Consider the following 18,782-nt stretch of genomic DNA (forward strand, 5'->3'; position numbering starts at 1 on the left):
CAGCTTTTGTCATTTGTAAGATTAAAAAAACACCACACAGTTTTAAAATAACACGACAACACAATTGCTGATATAACCGTTGCATTTCCTTCTTAAGAGCACCTTGTCACATCCTGCTCTCATCAAAGCTGAAAGGAAGCTGATTGGCTGCTCTCCACCGAGGCAGGCAGAAAACACTTTGTATTGTATTTTCTGTTGTCGTCCGTCGCCACTGGGATGTTTGAAATAAGCCCACTGGGTTTTAAGAAACGCTGCCATGTGCTTTGTCAAGTGGCTTCGCTGTGGGATTCACGGAGAACGGGCAGCAAATGCAAACAAATAAAAAAATAAACTCCAGGAAGAACAAATCTAAATACGTGCTCGCTCTTCGCAGCCTGAAACACTTGTTATTCCAGAACCGTCCACTCTGGCAACTTGTGTCGTAAATTAGAAGCTCTTTACATAAATCACTAATCCTAGCAGCATGATTAAAGCGATCAGGTGCCTCCCACTTGCTCCTCTGCATCCTCTTCCTATAGTGCTGAGCCCATGCAGTGCTCTGCAGCAAAGGGAGGAGGGAGGAAGAGGAGGTGGAGGACATGGAGGAGGGCTGGGGATCCACATTCAAACATTTTATCCTTCATATTCAAATTTGTTCTGTCTTCACTAAATCACGTCTCCTTAAACAGCAATGGAACGCTCCCCACAGCCCCGCCTCCACCATGGACGCAGTGATGAATCGCCACAAGTTCGACCAGCCAGAGGCCGAGGCTGATGAGACTGACTAACGTGACTGCAGAGAGAAAGATCTCAGCCACAGCGACATCCCCCCCCCCCCACCCCCCCGCCCGCGTGCGCCCCCAGTCTCAGATCAGCATCGACGTTCGACGAGCGGATCCTCCGAATCGATTTGCCGCCGTGTCGATCACAGTCTGGCCGAGCGTCAACCCGCAAGAGAAGATGGCTTCACTGATTGGATTTGCCTGTTATAGATTAGCTCCAGATTACTGCGCCCCTTGCTGCAGATAAAATGGAAAAGTGATTCTGATCTGAACTGGCACGTTAATTGGCATATTTACAGGACTCAATGCGTGGGTGGACAATTAAATTAAGCGTTTAGCGCGTGAAAATTGATGTAATGAAAGAGCGAATTCACGCTTGTTTGTAAACATACTGCTCGTGTTAGCGGTGCGCAGGACTCCCGCTACTCTCCACCAGTCATGTTTTGGCGCGATGGCACGAGTGCAGGATGTCTCACTCTGCTAAATCAATGGGGTCACATTGTTTCTTCAATTAGTTCAATGTATTGAGATTAGAACTGAAGATTAAAAAAAAAAAAGAAGAAGTACAATGAACTCAGTCTCCTTTCACATCCTGCGCGATTGTCACAATGTCACATCTATTACTCAGTCAGTCAGCGCCAGGCCGGCTGTGGCTAATGGCTGGGAATCGTCTCGGCGCGCAGGATGTGAGCAACTGTCAGACAACGATGATCTAGTCAGAAAACGCTGTCGCGTCCTTTTAGGCTCTTGCCGCGTGATTATCAGCGACTTTAAAGTACACAAGACCGCACGCCGAGAGCAGTTCATCAATGTCAGATTACAAGTGCTGGATATTAAAACCTGCAATCACGCTAGCCAAATATGGGGGCAGCGCTCGCTGTGAACGCAAGCGTGCGCACGTTGCAAGGCAAACATGTTTGCAAGCGGCTGCTTATTTACACAGCGAGCGGACACGGATTAGCTTCATCAACACTCCACTCTCTGCTCTGAGCACTTGATGAAACAAACGGCGGCCACAGTAACTCTCTGGGCAAACATCTGCTCCTTCTGCTAACAGCTGGCTAACAATGTGCGTATACAGCGCTGTATATATTGATGATTTCTTTTTTTTCTCCAGTTTATATCACTCACTCAAAAAGACAAAGAGAATCAGGATTTAAATTTCAAACGGGATAATTATTCTTTTCATTGTTGAAAAAACACCGAAAACATCTCCAAAGACAAACTGGGGCAACTGAAGCATTTGTTCATTCTGCGAGGATGCCTGGAAACTGTCACAAATCCTTCTGCTGGTCTTTGATTAAAAAAAGAAATCCCAGTCGAAACCAGACTGCAACATTTCTGTGTTGTGAAATCAATTTTCTGACTATTTCTGCTTATTTGTTTAACAATGCCTTAATCGTGCTGTTTTGACACCTGGATCATGTTTTTGGTGTCCTGTAAGTCTATTTGAAGTGGGCAAAAATATGAAACAGACAAAATGAATCATAAAAGTGTTTGCGTTTTTTTTTTATGGCAAAAACAACAGACTGAAGAAAAACACGAACCGGCAGACAGAAAGTCAAACGTGCCCCTCTCTCGCCTGCCGCGGAAAATTAGAGAAGGGGAAGAGGAGGGGGAGAGTGACGAGGTGACAGGAGAACGCAGAAGGAAGGAGATGAAAGGTTCCCGAGGAAGTGAAAAGAGTGCAGAGGGGGGATTAGGGAGACGGAGAGAAAAGGCAGATGGGGAGGATGGAGGTGCGGCTGAGGGTGCGAGCGGCTGAGCCTGCAGATGAGTGTTGGAGAGATCTGTAAACTTTCATATTCTAATGTTGGGGATCTTCACTGAGCTCTGTCTGAGTTGGCAAAGCCCCCCGCTGTGACCTCATTCTGCGAATTCACATCGCGTTCAGCAGACCCCCACACCCCCCAGCCAAAAACCAGTCGCCTTCCTCCAAGAGACGTGTGCAGCAGGAAGACACATAGAAGAAGAAGGACAAATGAAGTCTTAGCATGTTCTTTTTTTTTAAGAGAGACGAGAGAGAGAGAGAGGTAATAACAATAGAGGAGTAATCCTAGATTGAACTAAGTCACCGTCGGGAAGTTGAAATATTCTAATTACCTCCTGGATACGCTTCCCCTACGAGGAAAAGACTAAATCGCTGCCTTAAATCTCGGCGGTGTACGTTCAAAGTGAGGAATAATATTAGCAAAAGTGGCGCTGAAGTATCTACTGAGGGCTTTAGTTTCTCTTAAAGGGCTTTTGCTTGAAAGCAAATGAAACATTTTCGGGGGGGGTGGGGGGGAGAGGGAGGGGCACCGGCAATAAAAGGAAATAAGGGAAGTCCCGCAGAGACGACATTAACACTTAACTGTAAGCGCAGACCTGAAGCTGAAGCTGAAGCGGGAGCTGGAGCTGGAGCTGCAGCTGCAGCTCACTAAATTTAGTCACGGCCTCGTTTTCAACCTTCTACCTGCCGCTTTGTGTTGCCGTCTCTCAACATTCCTATCGCGTTTCTCTCGCTCGCAGTCAGCTGGGGTCTGCGCACTCCCAACGATCCAGACACGTTTTTCCCATGTCATGTTACAGAGTCTTCACACAGCGGAACGCAGAAGCACAACGGGTCGCCCTGACTGATACCAGCAGCGTTCAGCTCAACCCTCGGCAATCAGGGTTCAAACGAGTCTGACAGTGGCTTTACACAGGGCAGATACCGATAACGACAAAGCTAAGGTAACTCTGCACAGTTCACGCACTGCTGGTGCTTTACACACAGAGGGTGAGGTGTATTATTACTAATGTTCTCCAAAATTAGAATGTTTCAAGTCACAAGTTTCCTTTAATTAAGAGGCCTTGTCTTCAATGACAACCAGGTCAGGTCAAATATTTGCTTCAGTGCAAAATAGACATTTGTGTAACATCTTTGTCCGAACATTACCGTTTACCTCACTTTCTTTTTTAACCCTCCCTGAAAATGACAAGCGAGATCACTATTAATTCTTCTAGGTCGTCCGTCCTCAGACGAGCCTTCCATCGAAGGCTCATCATCATCATGTCATCATTAATGCTTATTGCATGTACAATATGCATATATAACAAGCCTGTCTTTCGATAAGCTACTGAAACAAACTATTTTAGGCTTCAAACTAGTTTAGGTTGAATTTTCATGCTGGTTTCAGTGTTGAATATTTGTCCTCCTATAAGTCCTATCACAGAAAACATAACGTTTCCAAGCAATTTCTAACAAAGCATGTGTTGCTACACCTTCAATGGACTCCCAAGAAAGAAATGTTTGCTTCATTTTTGTTCTATTTGGTTCTACTTTTTTTTTTTTCTTGGAGTCTGGGATGAGCAGAGATCTAAAAAAAAAAAAAAAGGTCACAATATGGGACCTGTAGCATGTGTCCATGTCAAAACCATCGATAGCAAAGCCAAACAGATCTTCAGCCGGGCTCCTTGAAAGACGCCCCCTATCAAACGCACGCCACCTGTGGTTGAAGAGCGCGTCGGCAGCTCCGGCTGGTGAGAACGGAGAGCGGGACCCCCACCATGAAAGAACCCCCGGCCCACCGGCTGAGGCCCCCGCTGTGAACGGCCCTGTGTGCGCCTGCCAAACACTCTCCCTGATTAATCAAGGCAAGCGGCGCGGCTTTGCTCGCTATTAATGGCCCTCGCTAAATGACTTCACTCCATTCATTAAAGCCGAGGAGCGTCCTGGGCGGATTGAGCGGGCAGTGCCGCTCGGGTGCGGAGGGACAGCGGGTGAGTGAGTGTGGCGGGGCGGGGAGGACCGAGGCAAGATAAACAATGACAAATATAGACCCATTACGGCGCTGAATAATTCATCTCACACGCGGGGGCTGCGAGGGAGCAACAACGACGACGAAGACGACAACAACAACAACAACAACAACGCACAGACAAGAAAAAAAAAAACCAACCGTGTGGATTATGGATCCAGTTCTCTGTAAAGGGGAACTGGATCTGTTTTGTAGGGGAACCTTCAAAGCACCGCCGCACCTGCCTGGCAAACAAGACGGCGGCAGAGTGACGGCGAAATCACTTAGTGCGGAATTATCAAGGGACTAATCTCTGATGCTTTCTCATTAGGGTAAAATATTATTCTAATGTGCAGCGACATTAGGCAGTCAGGTTCGGGTTGGATTAATTGTGCCAAGGGGCTATTAGCTGCGGCGCGTCGTCACAGCCGTTATTCATTCTTTGGCTTTATTTCTTTGTATTTCGCTTGTTTCTGTAGACGCCGTGAACGGCCGAAGCAGGCAAACGTGTCCCGGCAAGAGGGGGAGAATTCTGGGATGCGAGGGGGAACGACGCTCGGCGATAGCACTGGGCGGGAGGGGGAGGGGGGTCGACGGGGACGTGCGGTTTAACAGTCAGCAGAGGGGTACGGGTGGCGGGAGGGAGATAAAGATAAGCCGCAACAAGAGGACTTGAGGGAGGAGCGAAAGCAGAAGAAAAAAAAAATAAGTCAGGAGGAAGAGACGGAGCGGCGACGGAGGAGAGTAAATGATTAATGCGCGGAGCCGGGACGCGCGGTGCGAGGGAAGGTCAGGACAGCGCGAGAGTAAGAGTGATGCTGCAGCCTGTGAGCAAAACTGGGGAGGAGAGGTGGGGGGGGGGGGGAGCGCGCCGTCACACACCTTTATCAAGGAGGATGAATAAGCTGCTCTCAGAGCCACCGCATCCTTTTAACACTGTGACACTATAGAAGTTGGAATCAAGCGGAATCCAACGAGCCAACGTGGACTTCGGTTTGCTGGTCCACTTGCAATTTGGTAAAATATGGATAATAGTGGCTGATTGAAAGGGTTTGACTGAGGTGGTCACAGAGGAACAGACCTGCTCCACGTCCTCACACGATTTCCAAAGTTGCACGTCGAAAGGTTTTGGTCCAATGAGTTGTGCACGAACCCCGCGAGGCAGCTGGGTTTGGGGGAAATACAGCCAGAATTCTTGGAGATCCATCTTGAAACCCCGTGTTTTCATTGGGTCTGAACATAACCAGAACTACTGGCATCCTTTAGGAGGAGAGCGGCTGTGGCTGTGGCCAGGCTTTAGCCGAGACAATAAACTGAAAGCCACTGCAAGCCTGTGAACAATGGCGACCGCGGCGGCCGCGCTGCAATTTTGTCGGTTTCGTTCGAACCGGCCGACGTTTCTTCATCGTAGCGAAAGCAAAGAACAGTCACAGAGACATTCTTCTGCTACTGACTGTCTTTGGCAAGAGTTTGTTTGAAACATCAAATCAACGAGCAACTATGCGGTCACCAACAGAAATCTGTTAGGAGTTGGACCGCGCTGGTGCGCTGGTGCAATGGTAAACCCAGTAAACTAGAAGCATTTCCCAAATCATTCTGATTCATTTCACCTCCCATCTGGTGAAGAGCTCAAAGCCAGTTTGGAGCAAAGCGAAACAATGCTGTTGCAAAGTTGACAAGTTGAGGAACAAAGTGGAGTGTCAAGACCAACTGACCAACTCAATCTACTGGAGGCTGGCAGGGCGGATGACAGAGGTTTCACAAAGTTCAATTCTGAGGTAACGTTATATAAATGTGGCAGAGAGGAACCGTCAATCCTTTTTTTTTTTTTTTAGGAAGGTTCCTCCTCTTTCCTAATGACTCAACAGCCTCTTTACCTGACCATGTTAAATGGATCCCATCCATTCAATCAGAGCATCAAAGCTCGTTTCTTGTGCATGCCCCCCCCCCCCCCCCCCCCCATTCGTACATTGGGTATCTCAGTTGAAAATGTGGCCGAGTGCCCTGTGCTCAGCGATGCACTTCTAATTGGTGTTTTTGCTGATGGTCATGACTCAAATCTATATTTTGCATTACTCCTTTAAGACGTTCCCCGGGGCTCCTCTAATGGCTCTCTAGCTAAAGGCATGGAGACATTCGCATGGACGGATGTTGCCACGGATGCCTCTGCCCTGCCACTGGGCCGACTCCAGCTCCAGGTTTGGTGACTAGATGTCGTAAGGGATTAGTGGTTAAAGTTCCCACAGCCTTCGAGATTAGCTGTGTATCATGATAATTTATTGAAACAGACAGCGACGAAAAAAAAAAAAACGTTAAAAAAAAAAATCATAAATGTTTTGCTTCTCCAGTCATATATTAAACTGCCGAGCGAATGTTGCTCTTTCACTTCCAAACCACCTCCTAAATTCCTCCTAAACAGAAGAATTTTTACAGGGAAACTGCTTGGCCGTCAGCAAAGTGGCAGCATCTGTGCCAGGTGACAGAGTTTGTGAAACACTGTGGCAACAAAATGCTGACAGCTGATTGGCTGATAGCAACGGCGCAATAGGGAGGGAACTTCAGTGGCGTAAATGCAGCCAGCTTATCTCCGTTCCTTTCAGCGAACCTGACCCACCGCGCTCTCCACACCTCCCAAGACATCTGTGTGTCGGCCTGTGCGAGCAACACGAGGGCTCAAACTTCAGCTTTCTCTGCATTGTTGCAGGCAAAAAAAAATATTTAAAAAAAAACCTGCCTCGGAACGTTTTAAAATGAATCTTCCAAGACCATTGTCAATGGTCAAAGCATAAAGCAGAGGCCAACGAGTCGTTTTTCACGCATACAGTGTGAGCTCTGACAGTCAGACTGTGCAGTGAGCGGACAGAGAGGACAAAGCCACGAAGTCTGGCTTTCTTTTTTCAGGCATTGTGACTTGCAATCAAGATTTTGAAAAGCATACAGTGTACAGTATCCTGGTTTTTCTTTTTCTCCCAGTCCTTAGGCTCGCTTGATATCAAAAAAGTGAAACACATGGTTTTGGTTTCAAAACACTTTCAATCCACACCCGTGCAGTCAATTGGCATCAACATAAAAGGATTCCAAAGAACAGGACACTTGAACACTTTTACTCACTATGACACAGACAAAGGTCTATGTACATATGTATATATATATATATATATATATATATATATATATATATATATATATATATATATATATATATATATATATATATATATATATATATATATGTGTATATATATATATTTACATATTTTACAATCATGGACTAATGCTATACCGTTTCTTACGTTATTGAATTCTACTTTCTCTTCCTTTAACATGAGAGAGCGGACAACACCAAGTGCCATGGCCAGTGGAAGCTGATAACAGACCAGCTCACTGAGATACGGCGACCACAAGTCTAACTGCTGCTGCAAACCTCCTCCCCTCAGCGTGTGGACAGCACAGCACGACTACACCCCAACCTTGTTATCTGCAGAAATGCTTGACGTGGGAAGACACAACAGGGGGAAGCGGCAAGAACTGAAACCACTGAATGTTGTCAACGTCTTCAATGTGGGAATTTCACACATACACACGTTCGCTTATTTATTGATTTGTTTGTTCATTTATTTATCTTTCGCGAGCATTCCTGGGCTTGCTAACGTGCGGAAGGACCTGTACGCCACTTCGCAAACACCGCCGCTACCCTCCTAAACATGTCCAGCTGCTGCCCGGGGGGGGGGGGCATGGAAAAGTCTTCAATAAAACAATGAAGCTCATTACAGACAGCAAATACACAGTCGAGCTGTTTGTGAGCGACTTCTGCGCGTAAGGTTATATGTTGTTTGGTGAATTCTGTGAACAAAGTGGGGAGATAAATGCAAAGACAAGTTGCAGTCTCGAGCCCACGCACAAAACAAGAAAAACATCTTGAAGCACGCAAACACACACACACACACACACACACACACTGTAATGGTAAAATAAGTTTAAATGTGTTGGGTTTTTTAAAAGATTAATTTTACAAAAATCAATCAAATAAAACAGAAAAACAGAATTTTGGGAAAATAAAAAAAGGATCTCACAGTGTGTATAAATATGTGGGCAGCAATGTGTGAGCCAAAACACAAAATGTGAGTTCTACATCTTTCTCATGCCACGGCAGTGAAAAGCCTCAAATGTTTGCTTTTGAGTTTGCGAGCAGAAAAACAACGTTGTCATATCAAATCCTTCCGCGCTTGACTGGATCAATACAAACAAACGCGCGTTTCCCTTTTCAAACCCGTTCCTCGAGTCGCTCCGCAAACAAAATTAACACTCGCTCCGACGGTGTGACGAGAGCCTTCACAAATTCCTTTAACTCTGGGCCTGCGTGGCAGCCCGTGGCTGCGGCTGCGCGCTGCCGTCGCTGGCAGGTTCCACCCCCACTGGCAGCTTGGAAGCAGCAAATTAGAGCCGCCGCAATTAAGACGTGAGCTGTACAACGCGACAGAGAGAGGAAGCCTGATACAGGCAACAATCAGACAAAGTGAAACAGTTCTTGTTCTGTCAGCAGCGCAGAGACTCCACTGTCTCACAGCGCAGACAACAATGCCCAGGGCTGAGATAACAGGAAATGCCAGCTTATCAGACAGAGGGGAGAAACAGAGAGAGAGGCAGCGAGAGAGCGTGATGGCTAGCTCACTGTTTACTTACAGGCTAATTGAAAAAAAAAAGGCCATTGTGTCCGCGGAACAAAAAGGAATTTGGTGTTTACACATAAGTGTCACCCGAGCAGATTTTCTTCGTACAAGTGGCATTTGTTTCGAGAAAATGCAGGAAAAAATATCATGAAAGAAGGCAAATCCATCATTTTCTTAATTTGAGTTCCATTACATTGCCTTTGATTTGTTTGGATTGAGTCACCTCTCGTGGGGAGTTTGTTTAATTTCACAGCTGAGGGAACACCAATGATTTTTAGGAGTGTTTCTCTTTGTTCGACTTTTTCTCACCCCCCCCCACCCCCATCCTCCCCGATAAGCTATTACAGTAAACCCTGAATGCAATGCGGCCGTAAAGCCAAGAATATCAAAGTGCTGTTTATCGAGTTTGATGACAGTGTTTTTAGCAATCATGTGAGGTTAATTATTAGGTCTATTTTCAGCAAAGTACAGTAAGAGGAGCGTTGAACAGTTTAGGAGTGAAAGCGGAGCTGCACACAAAATTCCCCCTGGAATTAAAAGCCAGCATTTATGGATGTTGCAGCGCACATCCGTGTGAATCACAGAAGGCAGTGAAACCCTATGCTTTACCGTATCAAGATGCAATGTTTAATTTACTGTTACTGCAATAGTTTAGATAACATTTTTATTCTTTATTTGTGGTGGGGTGCAGGTAAGTTTTAGCCCTACACTGTCTATCTATCTATCTATCTATCTATCTGTCTGTCTATCTATCTATCTATCTAGGTGGGCTTTAAGCGACGTCGGGTCACTAGGGTTTACTGCAGACGAACAGGAAGTGATTCCATACAGATAAACACCATCAAAATGCCCAAGTGGTGTGCCGTTTCACAGCCGTGCCGAATGATCAAATCGAAGGGAATAACACAAAAGTTTACTTTCAAGTTCTGAGAGTTGTGACTCACAAAAGTGAGATATTTAAAAAAAATTTAAAAAAAAAAGCTCACTGTGAATCGGCAGCAGAAGTGAATAAAAAGTCTAATCGTCTAAAGTCTGGGGGAACTGAGTCAGACGAGGCTAGTATGAGGTGAGCACTTAGTGAAAGGTTAGCTAGTCATTCAGATACTCCATATTCAGCCAAACATAAAGAGATACAGACAAACTAGATGGCAATACAGTTTTGAAACATTTTGTCTCTGTGGGCTGTTTACCATCTATCACCTTGACACCAGGAAAAGCATTAAAAAAATGCGTAGAGATTGGAACGGGTTTTGTAATATTTGATGCATCTCCTGCGTGCAGGCACATCTAAGGCTTTGCCGTATGCACTGGCAAGTCATTTGGAATTATTAGATTCCACATGAAAAATTCTAAAAGCTTGAATTCTGAGGTAGAAAAGCTATGCAGTGCTGCTTTCACACAAAGATGCATTAAACAGGTACATTTCCTGAAATCCAGACACACACGTTAGCAGGCCTTTGATGGCCAGCCGTCACATATTTAGCCCTCCTCCTCCGCTGTGAATGAGGAGTAAAGTAGTATTTAGTGGATCTTATAAAGGGCTCAGAGAGCTCAGTGTCTGCGCTTTTAAAATCCAAAGTGAAGTTACGCACGAGCTGCCTTCCCGAAGGCCTCGCAAGAAGAGCATCGGGACGGAGTCGGCCTCCACCGTCGTGCATGGTCATGTGAGGACAGTACAGCTCCCCTCTCTCACGCAGTACTCGTCAGAGCAAAGGTGAGGCGATACACGCAGGCACATGTACAGGTGACGCCTGCACGCCGTACGTTCGCGACCGCCGGCGTGCTCGACTGGTGAATTTGAAATAAAAGAGGCAGAGAAAAGACTGAAGACAGAAGAGTCTGAAGCAGCGTCTAAGCCTGGCTGTCACGCATGCTTAACCTTGCACTAGTGCCTGTGGGATGCGGCTTGCATATCAATGACGGAGGAATATCAGCAGCAGAGAGGGAGAGAGCGAACAACCACCTCCACAAAAACACACACACACACACAGCCCGGCAGGACGGGAGCCAGGGGCGTCGACAGCGGCGCTTGGTGTCAAGGGGCGGACGAGCAGCGAGCGGCGGCGGAGACAGAGTGGCTTCCAGGGGCGGACAGACGCAAAACCCCGTCCAGCGCACGTGCGGAGGACGCAAACGGAGTCAGCGAGCGGCCGGTTTCCCCAACAGGGCCGGCGGACTGTAAAACGCTGTTTCCACCAGCAGCATTTACTTTTGGCCGCAGCTCTCCAGTTACAGGAAATGCTTTGAGGCCGCTTCCCGACCTAAAGTCATGTGGTTTGGGGGCAGAGCCGCGCATAGCTGGTGCCATCGGCGAGAAATATTTGTACAGCCGGCTACACACACACACACACACACACACACACACACACACACACACACACACGCACACACGCACACACGCACACACGCACACACGCACACACAGGGCCATTATCCAGCCTTAACCCGATCTGAAAACACGGGAGACCGCAGACATGGGGGACAATTTCACAACAATCCTCCAAACGCTCACATTGCATCATGACATCAGGATCAAGATCGCACACCTGCCGCTTCTGGGAACAGTCCCATTGTGGCGATCGTACACCGACACGGGATCTCGCAGGTACTCGCGCCGTCACCGGTGACTCCAGCGCAAAAACAAACATGGAGGGCCAACGATATCGTCAGGTGGCTGCCCAGGCTCGTACCGAAAAAACAAATAAGATAAAAAGAATTAAAAAAATTAAACAGAGGTACGGGTGCCCTTTGGGCTGATTCCCAGAACATTGTGTTTTGTATACTCTACACTCCCTGAGAGGTAGAGGAAAATCAAGAATTTTAAGATTTTTTTTTGCATAAATATCAGACCTAAAAAATAATAATGATGATTGTGGCCAGCATTGCAGAGCTGCATTTGAAGCCATTAAGAACATGGACAGTGAAGGTATGATGTGACTGTTACTATTTTTCAGGTATGCTTTACTTAGGTAGTTCTTATTCCGATGAGTTTTTGCTTTTACTTCCTACATTAGCACACAAATATCTCTACTCTCTAACCCTTACATTGGAAAAACATGGTTGTTACTTCTGTGTTTATTCATTTATTATTACTATACTTGTTGTTGCTTGAAGTGGAGCCATTTGAATTATGCTGTTCTGTAGTTAAACATAAAACTGGATCATATTTTAGAGGAGAGACAAATCTATTGTTTCATTAATTGCAAAAAAACTTGTGTAAAGGAACTGAACCAGTACTTTCACCATAACAATTTCTTACACACGTATCCATACGTTCACCTAAGTGCAGAATGTGAATACTTTGCCACCTTAGGACACTGACTGGGGGCCCACAGAGAGCAGCCCCAGGTGATGAACTCCACCTTCACTGCCTCGATCTCGATCTCGAAAAAGCAGCATCACAAAGACTGAGAGGAAGCGCTGCCCTCTCCTCCTCTCTCTCACTGTCTATCTGATGCCGGCCCAGGCCTTTATTTCTCCAGGTCCATCCCTCCTAAGGACCCCCCAGGCATCCTGCGACGATGCCTTAGTCAGAATCCTCTCTCTTGATTGACACGTCTCCCCCCTCCCACCCTCTTTTTTCTCAGTCAATCAGAGACTGTCTCCCCGCCGCCTCACACAGCTCAGTAAAAAGGCTGCCGCTTTGATACGAGTTCTGTGGCAAGTTCCATCTCTGGCAGCGGGGATAAGAGAGCAACTAGGAGGGATGCCAACAGATAAAAGAGGACTTTTAACAGCCTTGAATGTGTTCAGCAGGTTAAAAAGTGTTTTCTATCAAGGTCTTGTCAAACTGTCACCATGACTTTAATCGGATACAGCTTTATATGCGCGGCAAAGAAAAAGAAAAAAAAAAATCACAGCAGCGTTTTCTCCTTTGGTTTTCCTTGTAATCCCCTGGCCGATGCTAATCTGAAGAGGGGCGCGGCGATTAAACACGTCAGGCACCGTTTTGAAATCGACATCTTTCACTTGACCGCCGGCGTCGGTAAAAGGCAACAATCGCGACACTCGTGACGGCTCTCTGGTCTCTCGCAGTTGCTCACAAGCATCCCAGGAGAGCTGGAGAGGCTATTAGCAGCGTAATGATCGCTGGATTCACATGACAGACGGACGAACGGAGTGGGTTCTGAAGGATGAGAGGTGGGCACGGTGTCATCATCAAGCGCACGCGACCTGCTCCCTTGTTGACCCAATGAAAAGTGGGAAAACACGGAGATTGGCACACGCTCTTCATGCAGTTCCCTGTCGACAGCTGTGGCCAGAGGCCAACTGTGTGTTTCTTGTGTAAGGTGAAGGGTTAAAAACACACAGGGTTTTTCTTTTTTTTTCCCGCTTGAACTCCAGCGCTGGATTTAAACCAAGAGAAGCAGTCATGGATCATTTAACAGAGTAAGCCTTCCTCAGAGAGCGCGAGGTGCATTATCAAGCAACCAGACCACGAGGTCCTGCAGGATATCATCTGACCTCATCTGACCCGCAACAACAAAAGCTCCCTTGCTTCCCAGTTGTGAGCGTTCATTCACACATTCCAGTTTTCTCATTTCTCACAATCTCACCTGCCAGTTTTTTGTTGTTTTTTTTTTTTTGTTAAACTTCCGCATTGTACCTATTCTCGTGCGCAATTTATTTTTCATTCAAGACTGCGCTGGATCAGCCTCACACAATAATGACTCGAAGAAAAATGTACAGATCATTAAAAAAAATATATCGTAATTAGCAACTAAATGGCTAGTTTTTGGCGTCGTGCCACAACCGCTGTTTTGCGCGCCACAAGGTGGTAGAACAAACACCTGGATGAGGCTGCGGTCACCAACATGGAAGCGGCCTTCCGTGACATCACAAAGGGCTGAGATCCAGAGCTTGGCGTTTTAGCAAACACCTTCCGAAATTCGGAGCAAGAAAGAAGTGTTGAGAAATACAAAAAAGAGTTTTTGTATTTCTGTGAAGTTCACTGGCAGGAGGGGCATGAAATGACAACGGTAAAGCGAATGTACAATCTGAGTCCTTTAACATGTAACACATTTGATGATGTCAATGTGAAATTTGATTTTATATTTTGACTAGAAACCACACACACCTTGCCGCTCACGACGGATCAAGGCTGTCCATCAGTCCGCCGTCAGATTGCCTGCGCAGCCAAGCAATGCACCGTGGGCATGCAGCCGACGCACACGGCAGGGGGAGAGACGCCGGTCTATTTTTATTGTAGTTCTCCCCTGTATTGCCTCTGTCAGAGCCAGAGTGGCAGCCTGAATTGCTTCTGTCGGATAAACACTCCCAGCATGCACTGCTTTGCCTCATTCTGCGCTAGTGCTGCACTGGCAGCCTCCTGGCAGGATTCTGAGGTGTCTCAGTTCAGAAGTTGGTGTGTGCGCGCGTCTGAATATATGTGTGTGCGTGCGTGTGCGGGGAATGATGATGACGCTTTCAGAGCTAGAAATGCATTTGTCTGCACCACATTTATTGGCAGCAGTCGACTAAAAAAAGAAACAAACAAACCCAATGGTCCCTGATGCAGGTTGTGCAGATTTTAGGTTTATCATATTAGATTAATAGACAAACAAAAATGTTATTTGCATTTCTAAAAGGAAGACATTTGCAAATCTAGATATGTGACATTCCTCTGTGAGGTCATATGTATGTATGTGTGTGTGTGTGTGTGTGTCTTTGACCAGAATTTACCCCCCGAGTTTGCTCTCACACACACACACACACACACACACACACACACACACACACACACACACACACACACACACACACACAGCGGCAAAAGGACAGTGAGCGCTGCAATTGAACTGACTCGGAGCCACAATCCAAGAGCTGTGTGGAATGTGTCCTCGTGCTGCCAGTGACTGAAACCTACACTCGTGGAACAACTGCGGTACACAGTCAGCGGTCGTGTACTGTCACTCCCGATCAGAATCAAGCGCAGGCCGTTACGCAGGTGGAAGCAGGAAGAGCGAGAGAGAGGACGAGCCGAACGGCGCCGCTGTCCGAGACCAAGGCGCAGCTCACACTCTTGCAGTGTTTAACATCAAAAAGGTTTTATTGAGGGGTGAAGACAGGCTGGATTTGTTTTCTCGTCATTACTGTCACAAAAGACAAGTAGAGGAACGGGGTCCGGAGGGAGAGCAAGTCGAAGATAAAGAAGAGGAACAGCTCTGACCTTGATTTCAAACGACTTCATCATGTGGGCATCAGTCAGCTTTTTCATGGCGCGCCGTATTAATGGCATTGTGTTGATAAAAGGTTGTTCCTTTTAACCTTAAAAATGAATATGACCACAAACATATGGCAAAAAGGTGGCATTTTCCAATACTGCATGAAAGCGCTGATGATGGGGGAGTCGAGCAGCTTTCAGCCACTGAAAGCACGGTAAATGATAGTTGAGGAACAATTGAATATCTTATCGAGACAAAAAGCAAGAGAATATGAAAATAAAATATTTATGTCAACAACAAGGAGAAGCAGCTTGTTGTTTATTGGTCTGTGCTGTGGGTGGGACGGAGAAAACAACATTTCTTTACTTATTTGGTGGTGGTTTTGAAATAGTAATTTCTATTGACTGCATGAATTAAATAGTAACAGGCAAGGTTAGACAGGAATATGATTGGAGGGATTCAGGAGGTAAAATGCATCAAAGTAGTACTAGTGGCAGTAGTAGTAGTATTTCCTCTGAAACAAGGCCTGGCAAGTGCAAAAACACCAGATCACCACCACAACAAATCAGTGTTTACTCCTCAGCAAGTCAAAAAAATTCACAGAACACATAAAACTAAAACTACTCTCTCTCTCTCTCTCTCTCTCTCTCTCTCTCTCTCTCTCTCTCTCTCTCTCTCTCTCATCTAAAGGAAAAAAGGCAATGGGGGGGGGGTTGAGGACTGTCTCACCTTTTACATTATTCCTGAACTGCCAATATTCTCAAGGTGATTCACTGTGCGATTCATTGGGTGATTCATTTTTACCACATTCGTGGGCTGACTTTGGATTGAGACGGAGCAGACCTCATGCTGTCAAGTGTGTGTTTTTTTTTTTTCTTTCAACATTTCAACAGTTTGCACTGCCCACCAAGTAGAGAAAACCCACTGAACCCCTTGGTGTTCATACCACGCTGGTGGTATGAACACAGTTTAGGTCTTTTTAAATACACCCAGGCGTTGATTACTAACCACTACCTGTTACAACCAAAATGCAACTTCATTTCTAAATGACTCTGTTTAAGGTCTATAAAGGTCACAAAGGTCATCAAGTGTGTAAAGGGATTTCTATCAAGACAAACAGTTTGACATTACAGACTCTTGTCTTCCATACCTACAAACAGAATTGGGTAGCGGATTGATGCAACTGAGACCCTCTAGATTGAGGCTTTATTTCTAAACTATTTAGTTCAGTTCAGCAGACAGTCACGCCCTCTTGAATTGATTTAAAAGATCAACGGGTTTTGGCACTGAATTCCAAATGAAGTAAAGGCATTTACAGTTACAGGAATCAATTCTGCAGCTGTTAACATGACAACAGTTCATACGCAGGTCGATAAAACCTCTTCGTGCAGCCACCAGGATGTGGTGGGTCGCTCTCTGCCCTCGTGTTTTGGAGCTGTCAGGAGTCGTGTTCCACTCTGGTCACACGTCTTCGATACCCTTTCTGACAGCATGTAACAAGGAGATACTATCTCTCCATCTGGAGCAGTGTCAGCAGGGCTGCTGTGTGAACGGTGTGATGTGTTTCCCACCCCCCCACCCCCACACACACCATTTTCATGACTGTTGCCTGATGGGATATGTATGTGCAAATGTGTAGGAAGTGATGAAGCACATGGAAAACTTGTGCCCAGTGCAAATGTTCTTCAGATCACTGCTCTTCTTATTATATTAACAAAACTTTGCACCCAAAGCGTTGTATAATCGTTATACACAAACTCCTGGCAACCTCATTCTATCCCTTTATTGTCCTTTTCTTTTTGCTTAACTCATATTCAGCGAGTTGCTTTTTTCTGCTGTTTTCGTCCATTATGTAATGTATACACATGTATATCTATTGCTGCGCCCGACTTTGCGTTTCCTGTCACGGCCGTGCTAATTGCTGTGACTGGTGCTGTCAAAACAAATAAGTTCCACGCCGTAAAGGCTCAATACAAACAAACAAACAAAAAAAAAAGAACAAGGATGTACAAAGGTCTGCTGCGCTCACAGCTCCTCCGCATTTACATGGGCGAGACGCCAGCGGCCCCCGTGTCTGCGGGGGTCCGTTCCGAGGTCAATACTACAACACTGTAAACTAATGATCCAGCAAATTCCCTCAGTCCTGCTCCCTCCTCCTTCCCCCTCAGTCTGCTGTTGCCCTCGCTCTCTCCCACTCTCTCTGATCCCCCGCTGTGCACCAGAAATGAGAAATAACTGAGGGCTCGGCAGCGCCGGGGCCCCACTTCGCTCCAGCGCTGCGATACAGACGCCGCAGATAAACAAGGCTGCTTGTTAAGAAACAAATGAAACTCCGGCCCCGCCTGATGCTTGCCGGCGTTTTCATCCCACCGCTTTCTTGCCACAGGGCCCGCTGCTTTGGTCACGCTGAGGCCCGACGGAACTTGGCCGCTGCCTCCGAGTGTGCACGGTCAAGAAGCCGATCCGAGTCAAATGTGACGCAGAGCAGCGAGGCAACAAAAACGAGAGCCAGCGAGAGCGAGCAGATTGTTAACTGCAAAGTTTAGGTGATGGTACGTAAGGTGACACAAGTGCCAAGACAAATCCACAAGCAACCTCTGCATCGTTTTGTGAATCAAGACCCATGAACGCGAGCTACTGGAACACTAGTATGAACAAATAACATGAAGCTGTGTTGTGTGTCTTTCCAAACACAGACACACTCTCTCATGAGTTCACAAAGAGTCTCCTCAGGCCTGGAGGAAGCATTCCATCTCTGATCTGTCAGTGGACGCAATGTCTCCCAAAGAGGCACACAATTCAGCCCTGTCCTTTTCATATCGATCGCGAGATAAAGAATGGGACTCAAGGGGACGGAGCCCAACAGTCAATCACACTGTTGACAAACACGAGTGAACTGGATTCAAAAGACACCATGAATCAAAAGGCCGGGACCATTAATCCGCTCTCTAATGGCCATCAGACACACAGCAGTAACCTCTGGACGCTCGTGCGACTGTGTGGGGATACGTCGTTCTCATCATAGAGGCAAAGCGGCTGCACATGTTGTGTCTGTCCACGGACAAAAGGCACGTCAACTGGGAGTACATTCCACATGACTCCTGCTAGCCGCAGCAATCCAGCTTTGATAGGCTTGAACAAAAGCTTTGTACTTTTTTAACATGTCATTCATCACAGCAGGAATCTAAATGAGAAGAAATAATAATAATAAATAATAATAATAATAATAATAATCGTATTTTCTGGCTGAATATGGGCCATTTCATTCATTAAAGCGTCCGTCCTTGACCCGTCCACCTCCAAAACTCTTCCAAGTGCAAAACCCTGAAAACCCCGATTGCAAAACACTTTCATTGAACACATACGGGGAAAGAACCATCTGCTGCTGGTGGGCTTTTACGCATGGCCACCTCGACAGACAGAACT

General features: G+C 46.4%; 1 protein-coding gene across 1 annotated transcript in view; it reads right to left on the reverse strand.

Moving 5' to 3' along the window:
• LOC142881052 (single-stranded DNA-binding protein 2) overlaps nt 1–18,782 on the reverse strand; it is a 51,959-nt gene that overhangs the window by 32,296 nt on the left and 881 nt on the right. The window lies entirely within an intron of this gene.

This window comes from Nelusetta ayraudi, unplaced genomic scaffold (genome assembly GCF_046127955.1).
Source record: "Nelusetta ayraudi isolate G7.1 ecotype Tasmania unplaced genomic scaffold, CSIRO-AGI_Nayr_v1 ptg000181l, whole genome shotgun sequence".
NCBI lineage: Eukaryota > Metazoa > Chordata > Actinopteri > Tetraodontiformes > Monacanthidae > Nelusetta > Nelusetta ayraudi.